Genomic DNA, 22,674 nt, shown 5'->3' with positions numbered 1-22,674 from the left:
TTGCTAGATGTCACTCGTGATTTACGAGAATTAATTGTTGATTATTCTTGTTGCCAATTTATTTGTGAACCCAAAAATCTTACCCAAAAGAAATCACTTTCAAAGAGAATGATAAATTAGTAATTTTATAATTACTAATTATAGTGCATTTATTTATTAGATAAATAAGAATAATTAAAAAATTATATTGTAAATGTAATTATTTAATCATTAATTTGATTGGGCATTTTGCTAGCACATTAGACTTGACCCAATGGCACTATTGGATTCAAATAAATATCATTGGATTGGGCTCGACCAATTATATTAAATGGAATGGGCTTGAGAAACCCAACCCATTTAATGAAATAGGATTTAATGAAATCCTATAAAAGGCTTTCTTAACTCTTCGTTTTAGGGTTCTTGAATCACTTGAAAGTTGAGAGAGTTTTGAAGAAGTGTTCTTGAATCCAAAAGGTAAGTTAAAAATTTTTGTGAAAAATTGATTCTACTTATCACTCTCTTTGATATTCTTTGATATAAGTGATTTTGGGTGGACCGGCTCAGCATCCTACACTTTGAGGATTATACGGCAGGAAACCTAGCGGTGAAATCAGATTTTATCAAAGAGGTAACCTTTTGTTTTTGCTTTCAATTTGAGGATTATATAGCCGGAAACCTACCTACAAACTTAATTTTAATTTCGCTGCGCATATGATGAGATCTATGTAATTCCAACAATTTATATGCGAATCTATAAATTATGAAACTTTTCATCTAATAATTTTCTCGATTCCTAGCTTAGGCGGAGCTGTTGAGATGGTTCTTGTTGTTACATTGTATCATGTGTTTTTTTTTTTCAATGAGGATTACTTGAGTCCACACATGTTGTCCCTATTTCCTGTTCCATTAGTTACGTTCCCAAATTAATACACATTGCAAAACAGTGATTATTCATAAATGCATTATCCTTTGATTCTATAATTTTTTGGGGATAATCATTATTTGATAATGTGTATTATTTTTGAGACATTGCTTATTTTTATTGTGGAAATAGCTAAGGGGACAAGAGATGAGAATAGCATATCAAGACTCAAGGTTACTTTATCTGGATTGATTAATGCATTTGCTTATCGTGATTTAATGAGATACTTCTAAAAAATCACCAAAATTTAAAAGAGGTGTATTATGTGTTTTAACTAATTTTAACAAATGATGAAAATATATTGAAGTATGATATACTAAATTTATTTAAAAATAATATTTTTCTTAAACTACCAACAGTTACAATAACGGATATAATATGTATTAATATATATAAGCAACATAAAAGATTTTTCATAAAGATTATCATAAGAGAATTTGATCATTTCATGTATATAAAAATCTGTATATAGGAATGTATGCATTTAAGAAATATTTTGTATTAAGAGAAATCAGTTTGAAACATATAAAATAAATGCATGTATTAAGGAATAGGTGTATATGTGGATAAAGAACTTTCAAACTGAAAACAATTAATAATGTTTACCAATTCAGTTACTTTAAAAAATATAAGAGATTATAAAATAATATATATATATATATACATATAATGTATGAAAACAATACATGTCCAAAAAATACTACTGCCGAAAAAATTATAGTTATAGTATAACTATAATAATAAAACAATAGTAGAAGAATATTGCAAAATAATTGGAAACAGGAAATACATGGAAAAAGTAAAATGGATTAATAACGTAATAATAGTAAATATAAATTTCACAAAGCACAACTTTTTAAGCATAAATTACATGTTAATGATCAATTAATTAGATTGCCACCCAATGTACAGGAGAATCAGATATTCGCATTTGAACCTCCTCTCAACGTTCGTTGGCATTGAGTCGTTGATATTGCCAAACGAGTAATTTTACTGTGTTGCTTTGAGCTCCATTCCATCTCTCCTCAGTGTTGGGTGAAATCCAGGGCAGCCATCTTCACAACGGCAACCATCCCACGCCACGCTCGCTGTTCACGAATCAGATATTCCCAAATCAAATCATTCAGTTTCCTAAACTGTACGATTTCTTCTCTTCCACCTGGGTGTCCCCAAACGGTCCGATTTCTTCCCTTCCTTCAGGTTCCAGCTGGGTTTTCCGGTATCCCCAAACGGTCCGATTTCCAGCTGGGTGTCCGGTGTCCCCAAACGGTCCGATTTCTTCTCTTCCTTCATGCTCCAGCTGGGTGTCCGGTGTCCCCAAACGGTCCGATTTCTTCCTTCATGCTCCAGCTGGTGTTCCCCAAACGGTCTGATTTCAACTTCGCTTGGAGAGCACGTTTCACTGCTCTCCAACACAACGGCTCAAGAATCTTGACATCCCTCTCGTCTCGCTCTATTTAAACCCTTCGACTAACATCGACAGTAGCTTTTCTCTTATTCTGCCAGGTCCTTCTCTAACTCCGCCCCCTCTCCCTCCATCTCCTATTTATCTGCCCCGTTCATCTTCTTTCCCCCTATTATCCCTCAAGACTCTGATCACAATCTCTAGTTCGTCGTCTCTTCTCTCAATACCCCTGGTAAGGTCTCCGTCTGTGATGTTTTTCTGTTGTTTGTTTTTCTTATTTATTGTTTAATGTTTTGTAATCCCTGGTGATTCCTTGATCGATTCAGGGGAACAACCAGACTACCCAGCAACTTCTGTAGCCTACTGGATTTGTTTTAAATCTCGTAATTGACATCCCACCGGAATTGCTACACAAGTGGGAGAAGTGCAAATTGTGAAACTGTGGTAAGACATCTCTCTCACTCATGCCATCTCCCAGCAATTCTTAATTTATTTCAGGGTTTTGATTATTTCAGGGAGGGACACGACAATCACGAGCTCCACTTCTGTTTCTATATTTTGTTCAGCATGCATAGGTAGCTATATGGCTCTTAAATTTTTAATGATTGATGACATTTTTCTTTCCCGCCCCCCCCTCCCCCCCAGCTTAAATTGTTGCTATTGCATAGCTCTCTCATATGTTCTATACTTGAGCAATTCTTCATTTCGTGGAAGCCCTTTTAATTCAGGAGTTTTGATTATTGCATGGAGGAACTGGACAAATCACGTATCCACTGCCATTTCTACATTTTATCCAGCTTGCATTGTCAGGTACATGGCTCTAAATGTTTTGATTGTTGATGACATTTTTCTTTTTTTAATTGAGTTCCATGGCCATATTTGAGTGAGCATTTTTGTTGCTTTAATTCATCATATAGCTTCTGAGGCCAACTTACCTTGAGGACGAGAAAACCACAGGCATGGCTTGGGGCTGTAATTGTCCCTCTCCTCTCGCTCCTCTTCCTGCAATTCGCCTTTCTCCGATTCCGCTTGGTCCTTCTCTATCCCCTCCACCCTCTCTTTCTCCATCTGCTCTTTTGAATTTTTTTGTAGTTTAATTGCTTTTATTGATGGTTTTCTCTTTTCTGATGATGATATATTCAAATTTCTGGCATAACTGTGTAGAAAAGGAATAATTGAGAAAATTTGGAAAATGCATAATTTCTATTGAAAATTTTTGTTTTCAAAGGTAAATTCAGGCACTTAGCAAATTGGCTGGATTAGGAGAACATAAATTTCTGTCTTGGATTTTTTGCATCCAATAACGACTTTCTGGTTGGCCTTTTACTTGTTAGTAGTTTCTTTTAGGCATTCACGTTTCGTGTTGTCTTTTGGCCCCTAATTGTACCGAGATTCTAAATGTATATTGACGTTTTGACATCTGGTTTCAGTTACACATGGAGATGAAGAATCGGAAATTACCGGAACAGGTTTACGCTGAAGCTTTCAGTTCGTCTAATCGTGGTTCAAATAGTGGGAAGCCTATTTTTTAAGGGATTTCTGTTTTTATTGATGGATTACCGTGCCATCTAGTCAGGTTTAGATGAACTTGGCAATCTTCATTTAATGCAGAGGTTTTACCAAAAACTTAAAAAATTTTATTTTCTGTGCAATCTTAACAAAATCTGTGAGTGCATGTTGTAAAGCATGGAGGAAGCATTGAAGACTTTCAAGGCGTTGCGGTACTCATATTGTATGCAGTAACCTTCCATACAGTAAAATTAAGATAGTGAGCTTCACATTCCACAGTGAAGTTTTGATGTTCAAAACTGATAGCGTAGCATTTCTTGAACTTACATATTTTCCATTGTTGGGTATTTATTGCAGGTCATTCGTTGGTGGGTTACCAGTAGTGAAACCTGCCTGGTTGATGGATTCTATTGCTGCAAATAAACAATTAAGATTGATGTTTTAACCTTTGTTTTTTATTCCTGTGCAGTTTTGAATTTACATCCCTTTTTCTAATTTCTTAAGTATGTAAGTTTTTGCAATGATCATATTATATATTTCTGAATTTACTTGATGAGGATACGCACCCTTATTTAGCTTTGATTATAACAGAGCTCCCGGCCACATTTCATTGTCAATTGGAGAAACTTGTACTGCATCATTTTCCTACTTTTAGGTACACAAGTTGTTAATGCTTCTACTTAAAGAACATCTATAATCCACTTGGACAGGGTAATCTCTGTGGTCAAGGTTTTTGAATGCTATATTGTAGTTTGTGCTTTTTGTTTTTCTCTATAGTTCTTTTGTTGTGGTGTTTATTTGGTCTCAAATCATCATTGACATCATAAGAAGAGATGCAATCACTCTTGTAGAATGTGTGCCTTTTTGGGGCTACCTTTTTCTCCCTTGGTTATTGAAAATATTATACGCGTTAAATTTTAGTGTTGGCAAATTTTGTAGATGAAAATATAAATTTGTGACATTTCATTTTTGTTTGAGTGTTGTAAAGGTCAGTTCCCTAAGTTGTTACTTTCTTCCCTTGACGGACAAATGTTGTTATACTGTCATTTTGCAATTTGAGTTGCCTATATGCTATCTACTTTCTGTACTATATATCTCAACTTTTTCTCAAAAAAAGTAAAAAAAAAAAAAGACAAGAAGGTCTTATAGTTGAGGGCACTCCAGCCTCTGAAGGAGTTTCGGCTAGTGACATGTCAAAGCATCAATTGTAAGTACTAAAAGTGATTTAACTTCGGTTTTCTTTATAAAATTGTAAAATACTTCATAAACCTATTCCCTCATATGGGAGGAAGGGAGGGTTCTGTTTGTTGAATTAATAATGTCACATGTCATAGCATATGGACCAATATTTTTCATTGGACAGTGATCGGGATATACCAAAGAGAGGGTTTGAATTTTTGGGCGAGAGGGTAAAATTACCCTTTTCCCTTGCGTGGAAATCTGTAAAAATCCTCGCCCTGGGTTTTTGCCTCCTCTGCTTATCCTTTTTCATTTCTAGTTTCTTTATTTCTAGACATCTGAACTTGCATGTCTGTTTCTTTCTGTTCTGAAATAGAAGACCATTGTCTGGTGAATTGAATAAGTGTGTGAAGGATGCAGGGAAAAATGCTCCTTCGTGTGCCTTTCCTACTTTCTGTTCCTCTTCCTTCTAAGATTTCAGACGAGCAATATTTAATACAGCTATCTTTAGCAATCTATGCCTAGCCATCTTGAAGCAATCACTCAGATGTCTTGACTTGTATCAGCTCATTAAGAATCCTTGTCTTGATGATGGTTTAATGATGTCAATGCATTTACTTTCTTGCTTGCTTGGGATTTGTTGTCATTGGTATAATTCACTATGTTTAGTAGTATTTAAATCTATGCTTCTTGTCTAATACTATATCATTTAGAACTATTTTCTTAGGGCTAAGTTTCTGTAAACTTCTAAAAAATTTGATGGATACCATATGGGATGGTAGGCAAATGCAAAAATAGAAGAATCTGGAGAATACTGCGAATACTAACTTAGAAACATGGAGAAACATGTTTGGTCGTGGCTGTTTCTTAACATCATTAACTAGATGCTGCTCCATACTTTGTTGTGGTTGGTGCAACGCTTTTGTGCACACTCCGTGGAAGAGCCCAATGCATAAGAATTTTGCAGGTTAGAAAAGAAAAATTTGATTAAGCTTCAATCTCCAACCTTTCATGTTTCAAGGAAAAGACTTGTCAATGACTGAGAACTTATGAAGCTTTGTTTAGAGACAGTTACAAGCCGGGCTACCAAGCAAAAACCCATGATTAGACAGGTCAGTAAAACCCGAGTTATTGAGTTTTTCCATCCATGTAGGTGCAATATGCTTGATATAGTAGCTTTCTTAAATTTTTTTGTTCATGCAGATGAAGTTATCGAAGAATACAAAGAAAGGAAAGTTATTTAGAAGAACACTCATGTGGAGTTGCATTTGTCGAATTTACCAAGCATCAACATGAACCTGTTGCGTTGAGACTCGAGAGTTCTTAACGACAATCCTGGTAATCGTTTTCTTTTAGTTGAATAAACTCCATGCTTTCCTTTTTAGCTTTGATTGTAAATGAACTCTAGGCTGCATTTCATTGTCAATTGGAGAAACTTGTACTGCAGTCATTTTCCTACTTTTAGGTGCACAAGTTGTTAATGTGTTTACTCAAAGAACATCTATAATCCACTTGGACATGGTAATCTCTGTGCTCAAGGCTTTTGAATGCTATATTGTAGTTCGTTCCTTCTGTTATTTTGAATAGTTCTTTTGTTATGGTGTTTATTTGGTGTCAATCATCATTGACATCATAAGAAGAGATGCAATCACTCTTGTAGAATGTGCCCCCTTTTGGGGCTATCTTTTTCTCCCTTGGTTATTGAATATTATACGCGTTAAATTTTAGTGTTGTCAATTTTTGTAGATAAAAAACATAAGTTGTAACATTTCATTTTTGTTTTTGAGATTATTTTGGAATGCCTAAAGTCACGGTTCAAGTCTTCAAGAATGCCTTTTACAAGCAAAAAAACAAATGTGAAATCAATTTAAAGAAAATGGAAAACTCTAACTTGATTTGCCTCTGGTTTTTAATCCATCATTTATTTCTATGGTCTTATATTCTGTAAAACCATTGTGACTAATTTCATACCTAAATGTCTCCCACCAATTTGTTTTTGGGCTTCCTCTACCTCTTTGTTAAATACTTGTTTCATTCTATCTGCTCCCCTCACGGGAGCTTCTATTAGGCTTCTTCTCACATGTAAAAATATTTTTAAATTTGACTTTGTGGCATTACCAAATCATGTTCTTGTGAATAAAATGTTGTCACATTTATACTTGGGTAGACCTCTTAGGGACACATTCTTTGCAGCTTGGGTTGCCTTCGTCTACAACTCAGATTTAGCATTAGGGTGGTGCCCATTAAATTTAACCACTGTATTACTATGCATTTCAGGGATCACCCAACCTGTATAAAAATGATCACAGAGGAAGCTTACAGTCTTGCTACCTTTTTCTGTAAAGATTGTTCATCTAAAGATAAGAAGAAGTTGCAGCAGAACCCTCATGCTACTTCCAGGCATTCAGATACAAGGGTAGTTACTGTCTACAGAAAGGTCTAATGTTATTGGTTATGTTTTTCTCTTCTACTCTTCTTTGTACTGTTGGGTTTTTTGGCCCCAGAAACCTAAATTCTTCACACTCTTGGTTCCTTAGACAAGGTGGCCTAGGATGGGAGGGTTCTTGTTATTTATTAATCTTTTTCAAGAATAGTAAGTAAATCAGAATAATGATGGACCAACCTCACCTTAGAGTTTGCGTCCTTGTTAATATTCCTGACTCTTAATGTGTTGGGTTGGCCAAGGCTAGTGAGATGTAAAGGTGATTAGTATTTTTTCAGAGAAAATTATATTGTCCACCATTGAGGTTTTATGAAGATAAAATGTGTACCTTCACAGTTCACAAGATACAACAAATGCTTCTCAAAAGTGTGAGGTTGTCTTGAAAGAAAAAGCTAGGGTTGGCCTGGCCTCCATGATATGTTGCATGTTGGGGGCATTTAGCCTGTTTCTCTTGGGTTTAGCCCAATCTTGTGGGTGCGAGCTCGCTGTTTGGACAAGGCTATCTCAAGATATATTAACTCAAGAAAGGGAGCGTAGATTTGCATTGTGGGACAAAGGCCTTTCGAGATCCCCCCCGGTGGTTTCACTACACCATATGCATCCGTATTCTTGCTTTGTAAGAAGACTTTATCCACAACTCAAATTCAAAATCTTCTAGTTGCCAGGGAGTAATCTTAGGTTACTACTATTCAAGCTGACCCTCTATCTCAACTGTGATAGGGAAGGGATTTAGAGGAAGGGAGAATCTGCAGAATTTAGAGAGAAGAAGAGGGAGTTTTCTGAATTTTTCTACGCTGCCCTTTTTATTCCATCAGTTGGCTATATTTATAGCCTTACAATGCAAAGATAAAATAACCACAAAGCAAGGAAATAGGAAGAACTACTACCACTACTGCTGGAGACCTGCACATGACTCCACTAAGCTAGAAAATAGGAGATTATCTACCCACTAAAGCAACTAACATCCACTATCAAACTGCACCAGTGAAGTCTTGCTGGAGACCTGCACATGACTCCACTAAGCTTGACCAAGTCTTGCTGGCTGCATGGCTGTGCACGTATCAAACTGCTTGTAAATAAACATATTTAGTACTTATTCCATCACATTTCACCAAACATGTCAAGCTTTAGCACTCCAACATTCATGAGCACGGAATTCAACAATACTTGAACTTTATTGAAACTCCAAAGCGAATTGCACCAGTGAAGCCAGTAGGACTGACCACTCGTTAGGCTCTGGATGCATAATAAGGTTTGCTTCTTCGGCAGTAATAGTATATAGTTTATTTCTAGCAATTGAAGTTTTACAATGTGTATTAAGTTTAGCTTACTGTCACTTGTACGAAGTGCTTGAGATTTATTCATGTGTCATTAATGGGGTTTAATTATAGGTGGGACTGAAATGCCGCCGAAAGTGATGGATGGATACTCTGCACAAACTGCAAGCCAAAGTGGTGAGGTACATTCATAGTTATTTGGAGTTTATTGGGCTTCAATTTCAAGCAACCCAACCCTCTCTGCGAGCTGGTTTGAGAGGGAAACTGGTTTCAAAACACTGGTATATAATATTATGATGTGCTTTTTTTTTTTCTTTTTGCTGATTTATTATAATGTCCATTTGGTTTGAGAGAAACTAGTCAGGGATATGTTTGGATGTGATTGTGTTCCTATATATTAGGGGTTTCTATGTCGGGATTGTTGGGCAGATGATGCAAAATCACCCTTTTAACCTCTCTAACAAAGCATTGCACTAAGCAGGCCACACCAACATCTAGCCTTCTAGTGATACACTTTAATTCCGCTGGAATATTTCTTTTAGCAAAGTAAGTCATTTTCTTAATAAAAAATAAAATAAAAATAAGATCACACAACTTGCTCAGCAATCTACTGGTACATTGCTTAATATCAGAACTTTTAGAAAGGTAAGTCTATAAACTATTCAAAGTAAAATTGTCGAAAAAAACTAAAACATTAAGTATGTTTTAATGTGAAATATTTTTTAACAAAATATATTACTTAATTATATTGAATAAAAGTAAATAAAACAGAGAAATATTTCATATCAAAATATAAAAGCACTCATGTAATAATTTTTTTGTGAACTTTTCTTTTTGTTTTCAGACTAAAAATAAAATCTCAGTATTTTGCATAATAATTACCCTTCCAAAATATTTTTAGATCTTTTATACAGGTAATTAACTTTGGCAACGCTTTTTTTCTTTTGTTGTGGGGTTGCTAACGTGTCTGCAAACATATGAAATTGTTTCAGGGTTTTTTCAAGATGGGTGCACGGTGGATGCTTCTTTTATACTGTTTACAAGTGTTAAATCAGCTTGTGCTTGTGTTGCAGTGTTACACCAAAAATAGATTAGTGATGGCATTATTTGGGCAAGGCAACTAGGTGGAGAGGTAATGTTACTCTCCCATTCTGAGTTATACATAATTTAGTTAAGTAGCCTACTGAAGGATCTTCCATGTATCAATACCATAATTGGAAATTTCATTGCAATAGGTATATGAAATTGTATGGTGATGCTATATTGTGAGCTAGCAGTAGCACTTAATCTATTCATATATACTTGTTTTCTGATGTAGGATTTTACTGTTGATTTAATTGGTTGAGTGAAGAGTGTTTTGATGTTTTAAAATTAATGAATAAACAGCTGAACGGAGAAAGGGGCAGTTACAATGTTGTTGAAGTTAGCAGAGATACACAGTAGAAAGAGAATAAAAGAAATAAGGATGCATTAAGTTATCATAGAAGAATAGAGGTAGAAGAGAAAAACAATGGGAGAAAAATATGAAGAATATAGAAAGAAATTAGAAAAGCAGGAGATGGTAAGTGAAAGAGTAACAAGGAAAGAGAGGGGAATAAAGAAGAGAAGGAGAAAAGGAAACAAATCCAATCAACAGAAGGGCAAATTGAGAGAGGGGAAGGACCTATATTTTTAATCAATATTCCAAGCTCTAACTTGTCCCCCACACTCTTTGAATAATTTATGAAACTAAAAAAGCAAAAAAAAAAAATCAAGTAGGAAACGGAATTAAACATAATAAAATTCCTAATTCTATGCAAAGTAAATCCATAAATAGTAACTTAAAATTACTCTATTTCCTGTGTTCTTCATCACTTCGTCTTCATGGTTTGTGCTTAGCATATAAAGATATAAAACATCTATTCTCTATTTGATTGTTCTTTACTTTTATTTCCTTTGTTTTGTTTTCCTAAAGTAAATTGAGTCTTGTTGTGGGTAAGTGATTGTTCATTATTTTGTGGTTAGCACCTTTACCTTTTCAATTGTTTCCATTCTTACAATAGCAAACTGAATCTGGATATATAATTTCTCATTGTTAACTTTAAAGAGCAGATTAGTGTAGTTTTTCCTACTTATTTTACAATTGCTTGTTTCTTGCTATAATAGTTGCTTTATTTAGAAAACAATGAGACCTCGCAGATATCAGATTCAATAACACTTATAAACAGAGGAAAAAATGTGTGATGTTGGACCTGAACCCATTATGAATTGGATCTTTGGAGAGTTGCCTTGTGCATTTATATTTCAAAAGGGGTCTTCAGATGTATCATTTTTAGGTAGTGAATGGTGGAGTGAGATTCTGGTTAGATGGTGCAGTCCAGGAACCCTTCCCCCTGATCTTTTTCAATTGGCTAGCGCTGTGGAAGTTAACATGGGTTCATGTTTCTTGATATTATTTGGAGGCATTCTACCATGTGCTTTGTGACCAAGGGAATCTCTTTCCTTGGATTTCTCAAGTTCAAAACATTTGATGCTGCTGATGCATCACTTTCAGCAGCCAATGCTGCAACTGGCTTGGCGAGCACGTTTCACTGCTCTCCAATGCAACGGGTCAAGAATCTTGACATACCTCTCGTCTCGCTCTATTTAAACCCTTCGGCTCGACTAACATCGACAGTAGCTTTTCTCTTATTCTGCCAGGTCCTTCTCTAACTTCGCCCCCTCTCCCTCCATCTCCTATTTATCTGCCCCGTTCATCTTCTTTCCCCCTATTGTCCCTCAAGACTCTGATCACAATGTCCAGTTCGTTGTCTCTTCTGTCAATAACCCCAGTAAGGTCTCCGCGGCGGAACCTGAAGGCTTCGAGTGGAGGATTAATATGTGATGTTTTTCTGCTTCTTTTTCTTATTTATTGTTTAATGTTCTGTAATCCTTGATGATTCTTTGATCGATTCAGGGGAACGACCAGACCAGCAACTTCTGTGGCCTACTGGATTTGTTTTAAACCTCATAATTGACATCCCACCAGAATTGCTACGCAAGTAGGAGAAGTGCAAATTGTGAAACTGTGGTAAGACATCTCTCTCACTCGTGCCATCTCCAAGCAATTCTTAATTTATTTTCTGTGAACTTGTTCTTAATGCTTGCTATTAATATGTTTTCTGTGTGTTCTGTTACAATGGGGCTAACTCAACTTGGATGGAGTCATACCTTTGCTTAGGCCTGACTTTTTTTCTAGGATGTAAGCAATTGTTTGGAGTGAGGGTACTACTGTCATTTCCTTGCAGGGGAAGTCATAGCTTTGTTGTGGTTGTTTGGGTGTTTTTCTTCTTTGAAGATTTCAAGTCCATTCATTGGTTCTTTTGATAATTGACTCAATTGTGTGGAGTGACAGTAATCACTTCTCCACTATTTTTTGTCATTCAGCATAGTGTATTGAATAAGCGAGGTTAACCTTGTGTAAGAATTTGTAGATTTGTCGCTGGTGTTTGTTTAATTTTCCTGCTTGAAGGTTTTAAGCGCAGTCTTTGAGATAATGGTTGCAGTTATTGTATTTTATGTGTTTTTCTTTGTTTGCAGTGGGGTTACTCCACCTGGGATTGAGTAATCCCTTTGCTTGGCCTGATTTGATGAGAGATTTCAAATCCTTACTGTGAGTAATTGTGTGGAGCGGAAATAATCCCTTCTGCACATATTTTAGACTTTCAGCATGGTGTATCTTATAATCAACATAACATTGCATGAAAAGTCATAGTTTCATTGCTTTTGTTTTGGTATTTCCTTTGCTTGAATTTTCCATGGCACTGATTGGGTCTTTCATATATTGTGTCAAATTGCATTTGAGACAATGTTAGCTGTTATTGTATTTTTTCTGCCTTTTCTTTTAATTTCAAATGGGGGTTACCCCTCCTGTGTTTGAGTAATCTCTTTACTCCTTTTGGTTTGAGCAATTGTGTGTTGTGCAATTATCTATTTTATGAATATTTTGGAATTTCAGCATGGCATATCTTATAATGTTTACGTAACTTTGAATCAGAAGTCGTGACTTTGTCGCTGTTTAGGCAATGTTTGTTGCTCTTGTATTTTGTATGTTTTTCTTTTCCTTCCTTCCTTCATTCTTTCTTTCTTTTCTATTTTCCTTGTTTTTTGAGGCAAATTGAAATTAATCCACCTGTGATTGATTAATCCTGTACATGTTCTGATTTGATGAGGGACTTATTTTTCTTCTTTGGTGTGTACTTTTGTGTTGTGGCAATTTTCTCGCTGTTGTTTGGTTAATCTTCTTGCTTGAAGATTGTGTGTTTAGTCATTTGTTATTTTGTATATTGGGTAAAGCTGTGTCACTTTTCTGCTTCCCAATTTCATTTGATGTTAGCAAACACGAAGAGCTCCAGTTGTAGGGCCTTTTGAGTTTTTATATTCTAAGAATCTGGAATTTGTTTAGCTTTCCATCTGCTGTTGTTTGTGCAGCTTGGTGATGATTGATGACATTTTACTTTTTTAATTTTGTATAATCCAATAATTATTCAAATAGCATTACAAAAGCTACTTCTTGAGCCCTGTGGCCATATTTGAGTGAGCATTTTTGTTGCTTTAATCCATCATATAGCATCTGAGGCCAACTTTATCTTGTTATTTTTCTGTACATTTGAGTTTCTTCTGTTTTATGCTCCATATTATTCTCGATTTTAAATAATTTGATGCTAAACTTTAAAGGTTTACCTTCAGCTAGTGCAGAATTTCATATTCATCGTCGTCTACCTTGTGCACAAGGTTGCCATTTTGACTTTTTGAGAAACACTAGGTATTGTTATAACCTGTATAGGTTTTCATAGTTTAATTGTTGTTGTTTGGGTAGGGTTCTCGTTTGGAGGGTCCGTTGCACCTATATTAGTTCCTTGACTTCCTTTATATGTTGGGTCGGACTATCTTACTTTTTGCTTCACGATTTCATTGGATGCTAGTGAATTATAATATCTCAAGTTTCACATTGTTTATTGATTTCTGATTTTCCGTGAACTGTTGCTTAATGCTTACTATTAGTGTATTTTCTGTTTGTTCTGTTGCTATGGGGGTAGCTCAACTTGGATGGAGTAATCCCTTTGCGTGGGCTTGAGATGTTTTCTTGAATGTAAGCAATTTTTTGGAGTGAGAATACTCTCCTAATGCAGAATTTTATCTTCATCACTGTCTGCCTTGTGCAGAAGCTTGCCATTTTGACTTTTTTTGAAACACTAGGTACTATTATCCTAATAAATCTATTACCCTAATAAATCTATTAAAAATATAGGATAAAAAATTCTAAATTCAAAAAATCATCTTGTTACACATATCAATGCAGAGTAAGCTTCTAAACTGTAAAATAAAGAACCCGAGGTTCACATTGCGCAGGACAAGTCTAAGTTTGATACTCTAATGTAATAATTTAGCATTTCTTGAACTTCTGTAATTTCCATTGTTGGTAATTTATTCCAGGTCCTCTAGTGGTGGGTTGCCAGTAGTGAAACCTGCATGGGCGATGGATTCTATTGTTGCAAATAAACTGTTAAGCTGTGTGTTTTGATCTTTGTTTGACTTTTTCATTCCCTGAGCAGTTTTGGATTTACATCCCTTTTTCTAATTGCCACGTTTGACTCTACGTAAGTTGAGAAAAGAAAATAATGTTGATTTGCAATCTCCAAGCAATTCTTAATTTATATATGGGTTTTGATTATTTCAGGGAGGAACATAACAATCACGATCACCACTTCAATTTCTATATTTTGTTCGACATGCATAGCCAAGGTATATGGCTCTTAAATTTTCTATGATTGATGACATTTTTCCTTTTCTGCCGCCCCTTCTTAAATTGTTGCTATGTTATGGCTCTCTCATATTTTCTATACTTGAGCAATTCTTCATTTCGTGGTTGTCCTTTTACTTCAGGAGTTTTGATTATTTCGTGGAGGAACATGACAAATCTCATTTCCACTGCCATTTCAACATTTTATGCAACTTGCAATGTCAGGTACATGGCTCTAAATTTTTTGATGATTGATGACATTTTGCTTTTTTTAATTTTGTATGATCCAATAATTATTCAAATAGCATTACGAAAGCTACTTCTTGAGTCCTGTGGCCATATTTGAGTGAGCATTTTTGGTTCTTTAATCCATCATATAGCATCTACGGCCAACTTTATCTTGTTATTTGGCTGTACATTTGAGTTTGTTTTGTTTTATGCTCCATATTGTTTTTGATTTTGAATAATTTGTTGCTAAACTGTAAAGGTTTTCCTTCAGCTAGTGCAGAATTTCATCTTCATCGCCATCTACCTTGTGCACAAGCTTTCCATTTTGACTTTTTGAGAAACACTAGGTACTGTTATAACCTGTGTATGGATTTTCATAGTTTCATTGTTGTTGTTTGGGTAGGGTTCTTGTTTGGAGGGTCCGTTGCACCTATTGGTTCCTTGATTTCTTTTATATGTTGGGTCAGACTATCTTACTTTATGCTTCACGATTTCATTGGAGGCTAGTGAATTATAATATCTCAAGTTGCACATTATTTATTGATTTCTTATTTTTTGTGAACTGTTGCTTGATGCGTATTATTAGTATTTTTTCTGTTTGTTCTGTTTCTATGGGGGTAGCTCAACTTGTATGAAGTCATCCCTTTGCATGGGCCTGAGTTGTTTTCTTGGATGTAAGCAATTGTTTGGAGTGAGAATACTCTCTGAGTGCAGAATTTTATCTTCATTCCTGTCTGCCTTGTGCAAAAGCTTGCCATTTTGACTTTTTTTGAAACACTAGGTACTATTATCCTAATAAATCTATTACCCTAATAAATCTATTAAAAATAAAAGATAAAAAATTCTAAATTGTAAAACAGAAATTCAAAAAATCATCTTGTTACACATATCATCTGCAGAGTAAGCTTCTAAATTGTAAAATCAAGAACCCAAGGTTCACATTGCGCAGGTCAAGTCTAAGTTTGATACTCTAAAGTGATACTTTAGCATTTCTTGAACTTTGATAATTTCCATTATTGGTAATTTATTCCAAGTCCTCTAGGGGTGGGTTGCCAGTAGTAAACCTGCGTGGCTGATACATTCTATTGCTGGAAATAAACTGTTAAGCTGTGTGTTTTAATCTTTGTTTGACATTTTCATTCCCTGAGCAGTTTTGGATTTACATGCCTTTTTCTAATTGCCACATTTGACTCTAGGTAAGTTGAGAAAATAAAATGAGGTTGATTAGCAATCTCCAAGCAATTCTTAATTTGTTTTAGCGTTTTGATTATTGCAGGGAGGAATATGGCAATCACGTTCACCACTTCAATTTCTATGTTTTTGTGGGCATGCATAGCATATGGCTCTTAATTTTTTCCTGATTAATTACATTTTTCCTTGTTTCCCCACCCCCCCATCCTCTCTTAAATTGTTCCTATGGCGTGGCTCTCTCATATGTTCTATACTTGAGCAATTCTTCATTTTGTGGACGTCATTTTACTTCAGGAGTTTTGATTATTTCATGGAGGAACAGGACAAATCACATATCCACTGTCAGTTCTACATTTTATGGAGCTTGCATTATCAGGTACATGGCTCTAAATTTTTTGATGATTGAAGACATTGTTCTTTTCTTAATTTTGTATAACCCAATAATTATTCAAATAGCATTATGAAAGCTACTTGTTGAGTCCTGTGGCCATATTGCGGTGAGCATTTTTGTTGCTTTAATCCATCATATAGCATCTACGGCCAACTTTATCTTGTTATTTGGCTGTACATTTGAGTTTGTTCTGTTTTATGCTCCATATTGTTTTTTATTTTGAATAATTTGTTGCTAAACTGTAAAGGTTTACCTTCAACTAGTGCAGAATTTCATCTTCATCGCCTTCTACCTTATGCATAAGCTTGTCATTTTGACTTTTTGAGAAACACTAGGTACTGTTATAACCTGTGTATAGGTTTTCATAGTTTTATTGTTGTTGTTTGGGTAGGGTTCTTGTTTGAAGGGTTCGTTGCAGCTATTGGCTCCTTAACTTCTTTTATATGTTGGGTTAGACTATCTTACTTTTTACTTCACAATATCATTGGATTCTAGTGAATTATAAAATTATAAGTTGCGCATTGTTTATTGATATGTTATTTTCTGTGAACTGTTGCTTAATTCTTACTATTAGTATAGTTTCTGAGTGTTATGTTGCTATGGGGGTCGCCTAACTTTGGTGGAGTCATCCCTTTGCGTGGGCCTGAGTTGTTTTCTTGGATGTAAGCAATTGTTTGGAGTGAGAATAATCTCCTAATGCAAAATTTTATTTTCATCGCTTTCTGCCTTTTGCAAAAGCTTGCCTTTTTGACTTTTTTTGAAACACTAGGTACTATTATCCCAATAAATCTATACCCTAATAAATCTATTAAAAATAAAAGATAAAAAATTCTAAATTTTAAAATAGAAATTCAAAAAATCATCTTGTTACACATATCATGTGCAGAGTAAGTTTCTAAAGTGTAAAATCAAGAACCCTCGGTTCACATTGTGCAGGTCAAGTCTAAGTTTGATACTCTAAAGTAATAATTTAGCATTTCTTGATCTTCTATAATTTCCTTTGTCACTAATTTATTCTAGGTCCTCTAGTGGTGGGTTGCCAGTAGTGAAACCTGCATGGGCGATGGATTCTATTGCTGTAAATAAACTGTTAAGCTGTGTGTTTTAATCTTTGTTTGACTTTTTCATTCCCTGAGCAGTTTTGGATTTACATCCTTTTTTCTAAATCCACGTTTGACTCTACCTAAGTTGAGAAAAGAAAATAAGGTTGATTTGCAATCTCCAAGTGTGACACCCCGGCCCCATTACCGGGTGCCACCGTAATCTACGGTTACAACCCTGGCCTGTCTCGAAGGACGGCTATGCCCTGCCAATATTAAAATAATATTGGGCGCCCTGGGTGGGGTCCAGGCTTCGCTACCTTTGATTATCGAAAATTCGGGTTTATAATGCATAAGCAACAAGTACATACTTGATTCTCGAAACCAAATAGGCCCTTAGAATATAAATCCAATTTCAATAAAATAAATAAATATTGATATGCCCAACATAATATTCTAATGGTCAAGCATAACTAGTTCACTCTCACTGAGTTACTCATAGTGGGAACCTTAACTTGGTCCAAAGCAAGTTTTATTTAAATCACAACCATTTTTCGAGGTCAAGTACAGAGCATACATAATTTACATTAATAACACGTACATGACTCACATTCTTATTGCCCGCCATTACTATTAACCAGCGACTCTTTCACCACTACCGCTTTCTCTTTCTTAGTCCCTGAGCCATCTGTTGGGTTAGTGGGAGTAAGGGGAAGTGAGTCCGGGGACTCAGTAAAGTCAATATGCAATGCAATAAATTAATGAGTATGACATCATAGATAAAAATAAAGTGCAGCGTGCATGCAAGCCTGGCCATCGCACATATCTCAGGCTCTAGGTGGCCCCTAGTGGTTTCATCTATGACCCCGTCCTAGGACCCTCACGGTCAACAACACACTGCCCCATGCCTAGGCACTTCCTCAACATTTTATGCAAGCCATGACAAAAGAAATTTACACACAAAGCATATTAACCCTTACCTTAATTTGTTTGTTGCTCAGTGACCAACTCTATTTCGTTGAACAAACTGGTAGCGTACCCGCAATGCTCTTACCACAATTATACATATACATAAGGCTAAGTAATTAATTAATTAGCCACTGTCTAAATTCATTAGTTTAATTAATTTACCAATCCCACTAATTATCTTAACTAATTAACTTACTAAACTAATTAAAATAAACTTCAACTTAACTACTAATTTAATTTAACTAACTAATTAACTAATTAATTGATTAAACAAAATAAACTTAAACTCAATTAATCAGAATTCGTACCTTTCTGGAGCTTTTCCTCTCAAAGAACTGCTCACTCACTTATGCTTTCTTCCCTTGTTCGAATTGCCTATTTATAGGATCAACCACCCCCTGATTTCTCCCTCAAACCATGGTTTAATCCACAGATTTTTAGTTAATTTAATGCCTCGACCACTACCCCTTTACATGGCTTCAAATTAGCAAAATTTGCAAGCCAAATTGAAGGCAAAACGGATGGGTGGCAAGGAAGCACCAGTGCGCGCCACGTGGTGCGGCTGGGCCGCACAAGGCCAGCAGCTGGCCTCCCCAAAACATCGTTTTGGGGCGCATTGGCTGATTAAAATCAGCCTTTTTTTCCTCCCAGTGCGCACGCCTCCCCCGTGAATGGAGCCCATGTACGCCCTCACGCGCGACCGCACTCACCTTCAACCTATATATGCATCCCATTATATTTAAGCAATCTTCCAAACTTCTTTCCGGAATTACACTAGTGCCCCAGAACTTCCGAAAATCACACACACCGACACCTCATTTCCTCTTATTACAACTATACCCCGAATATTCCAAAAATCCACCAAATTAATTTCATCATTATTTCCATAAATATTCTCAAATAATTTACTTAATTACCTTAATTTCCCATTTTCTCAAAATATCCAAATATTTTAAAATATCCTCAAATACCAAAATTAATTACTTGTCTGTAAATTTCTGGATGTTACACCAAGCAATTCTTAATTTATTTCAGGGTTTTGATTTTTGTCGGGAGGAACATGACAATCACGATCACCCTTGGGTTTGTCGAGACCCTAAGTTTGTTGACCTATTTTACCTTGACCGTTGACTTTGACCCCTTTTTCTAATAGTCATGGATTTCCCTTACACATCAGGTTTGGCTGATCCTATCTCAGGATATCAGTTTTAAGTCAAGTAGAGGTCGACTTGGGCCTTCTTTAATTAGCAGGTGACTCATGAATCACCTAGTTGATCAAAGGGCTAAGGAGATGTCCTCTTTGTTTAATGTGTGGGACCGAGCATGATTAACCCGGAGACGTGTTCTGGGCTAGCCTGTGATGATTTGGGAGTACCCAAAGTCCCGACTCCTAATAGATTCATTCTATTATGAGGCTACCACATTGTTATTTTTCTTAACTCCTTTAATTAATTAATTTTTATGTTTTTAAATAATTTCTCCAATAAGTTTATAAAAATAATTGCAAAGATTTAGCAATATGTATAGAGGTATACCACATTGTATGGGCACTATACGTATATCTATATATATATATATATAAGTCCGCATGCTTATATATATACCAGGTATATGGCTCTTAAATTTTTCATGATTGATGACATCCACCCCCTCCTCTCAAATTGTTGCTATGGCTTGGGCTCTCTCATATGTGCTATACTTGAGCAATTCTTCATTTCATGGACGTCCTTTTACTTTGGCAGTTTTGATTTTTGCATGGATGAACAAGACAAATCACATATCCACTGCCATTTCTACTTCTTATGCAGCTTGCATTGGGTCAGGTACATGTCTCTAAATCTTTTGATGATTTCTGACATTTTTCTTTTTTTAATTTAGTCTTGTGGCCATATTTGAGTGAGCTTTTTTGTTGCTTTATTTCTTCATATAGCTTCTAAGGCCAACTTTATCTTGCTATTTGGATGTACATTTGAGTTTCTTCTGTTTTATGCTCCATATTGTTCTTGATTTTGAATAATTTGTTGCTAAACTGTAAAGGTTTACCTTCAGCTAATGCAGAATTTCATCTTCATCGCGGTCTACCTTGTGCACAAGCTTGCCATTTTTACTTTTGAGAAGCACTAGGTACTGTTATAACCTGTGTATAGGTTTTCATAGTTTCATTGTTGTTGTTTGGGTAGCGTTCTTGTTTGGAGGTTCCATTGCACCTATTGGTTTCTTAACTTCCTTTATATGTTGGGTCAGACTATCTTACTTTATGCTTCACGATTTCATTGGATGCTAGTGAATTAATAATATCTCAAGTTGCACATTGTTTATTGATTTCATATGTTTTGTGAAATGTTGCTTAATGCTTGCTATTAGTATATTTCTGTGTGTTCTGTTGTGATGGGGGTAACTCAACTTGGATGGAGTCATCCCTCTGCACAGGCCTGAGTTGTTTTCTTGGATGTATTGTTTGGAGTGAGAATACTCTCCTAATGCAGAATTTTATTTTCACCACCGCCTCCCTTGTGCACAAGCTTGGCATTTTGACTTCCAAGTACTGTTATATCCTCTGTATAAATTTTCATAATTTCATTGTTGTTGTTTGGGTAGTGTTCTTCTTTGGAGATTCCATTGCACCTATTGGTTCCTTAACTTCCTTTTTGTTTATGTTGGGTGAAACTATCTTACTTTATGCTTCATGATTTCTTTGGATTCCAGTGAATTATAGGACCTCAAATTGCACATTGTTTATTGAGTTCTTATTTTCAGTGAACTGTTGCTTAATGTTTGCTACTAATTTATATTCTGTATATTCTGTTGCAATGGGGGTAACTCAATTTGGACTATCAAATTAAAGCGATCGCAAGTTCACTAACAGCACTGACTCTTCTCATGGAGTTATGAGTTTCTACTTATAATTTTTTTTTATCTCTCCATCCTCTAGATTTGCTTCAAAAGGGAGTTTCTTTTAGCTAGAATGGGTTTTCGTTTATATAGATCCGTGCATGTATATACTTATGCTTGCTAACTCGCAAGTTACAATAGTTCTACTTATGCTCGCTAAATCACAGCTTATAATAGTTGTAGGTATGTTAGTGATGGAGTAATTCTTTGATTCTATCTTTCAGTTGGGATTCGGGAAGAAGAACGCAAGTGTCTCAATAACATTCCCCACAAGTTCTTGGTTTGCATTTCATTTAAATTTTCATGTTCTCGGGGTTATGAAGTTCTTGGTTTGCTATTAATATATATTCTCTGTGTTATGCTTCACAAGTCAGATATTGGCATATCACGCTTGTAACAACAACATCAATCCCAAATCAAATCATTCAGATTTGCACACACACTCTTCACAACGGCAACAATCTCAAATCAAACCCTTCCTTCTCCACACTTCTCCATCTTTGTCCCGCCTATTTATTTGCCCCGTTCATCTTCTTTCCCCCTATTTATTTGCCCCGTTCATCCAGTTCATCATCTTCTCTCAGTACTTGGTAAGGTCTCCATGGAGGAGGAAGCCCGAAGGCTTTGAGTGGAGGATTAATCTGTGATGTTTTTCTGTTGTGTGTTTTTCTTATTTCTTGTTTAATGTTTTGTAATTGTTGGTGATTCTTTGATCAATTTAGGGGAACGACCACCCAACAACTTCTGTGGCCTACTGGATTTGATTTAAACCTCTTAATTGACATCCCACCAGTTGGCAGGGCCCAGCTGGTTCATGGGCCAGCCCAATGTGTTGGGCTGTGTCTGGCCCAGTTGTGGCAGCCCTTGGGTTGGCCCAGAACCCAAGTTTGTTGACCTGTTTGACCTTGACAGTTGACTTTGACCATTTTTTCCAACAGTCCTAGATTCCCTAGACACGTCCAGCTTGGCTGATCTTGACTTAGGATATCAGTTTTAAGTCAAGTAAAGGTCTACTTGCCTTCTTGAATTAGCTGGTGACTCAAGAATCACCTAGTTGATCAAGAGGCTAAGGAGATGTCCTCTTGGTTTAACTTGTGGGACGGAGCTGGATTAACCCCGAAGCGTGTTCCACGCTAGCCTATGATGATGATTTTGGGGGTACCCAGAATCTTGACTCTTGATAGATTCATTTTATTCTGAGGCAAGCGTACTGTTATTTCTCTAATAAATAATAATATGTAAATATTAACAGTATGAGTATCACAAGTAATCAATTTTTAATTACTAACAGATTTGGATAAGAATAAATATTATTTATATGTGAATCTATAAATTATGAAACTTTTCATCCAATATTTTTCTTGATTCTTAGCCTAGGCGGAGCTGTTGAGATGGTTCTTGCTATTACATTGTGTTACGTGTTCTTTTTCTTTTTTGTTTTGTTTTGTTTTTTTTGCAGTGGTGGTTACTCTACTTGGATTGATT

General features: G+C 35.7%; 1 long non-coding RNA gene across 32 annotated transcripts; it reads left to right on the top strand.

The window, feature by feature from the left end:
* Positions 1-1,811: 1,811 nt before the first annotated feature.
* Positions 1,812-21,627, top strand: LOC127800314 (uncharacterized). 32 transcript variants are annotated; one of them, XR_008022764.1, is made up of 17 exons: positions 1,812-2,541; positions 2,636-2,753; positions 2,825-2,884; positions 3,038-3,119; positions 3,740-4,041; positions 4,176-6,109; positions 6,201-6,335; positions 7,275-7,413; positions 8,832-8,899; positions 9,710-9,849; positions 11,653-11,766; positions 14,416-14,480; positions 14,622-14,703; positions 16,192-16,273; positions 20,040-20,120; positions 20,347-20,421; positions 21,414-21,627. It is a non-coding gene; the product is annotated as an uncharacterized LOC127800314 (long non-coding RNA). The 32 variants fall into 32 exon arrangements; XR_008022768.1 differs by lacking the exon at positions 21,414-21,627 and having other exon boundaries at positions 4,176-4,473; positions 5,780-6,109; positions 20,347-20,622; XR_008022772.1 differs by lacking the exon at positions 21,414-21,627 and having other exon boundaries at positions 4,176-5,964; positions 6,069-6,109; positions 20,347-20,622.
* Positions 21,628-22,674: the final 1,047 nt, after the last annotated feature.

The sequence above is a fragment of the Diospyros lotus genome, chromosome 1, assembly GCF_014633365.1.
Source record: "Diospyros lotus cultivar Yz01 chromosome 1, ASM1463336v1, whole genome shotgun sequence".
NCBI classification, from domain to species: Eukaryota; Viridiplantae; Streptophyta; class Magnoliopsida; order Ericales; family Ebenaceae; genus Diospyros; species Diospyros lotus.
The sequence above is the reverse complement of the archived record's forward strand: the minus strand, read 5'-3'. Positions and strand labels throughout refer to the sequence as shown.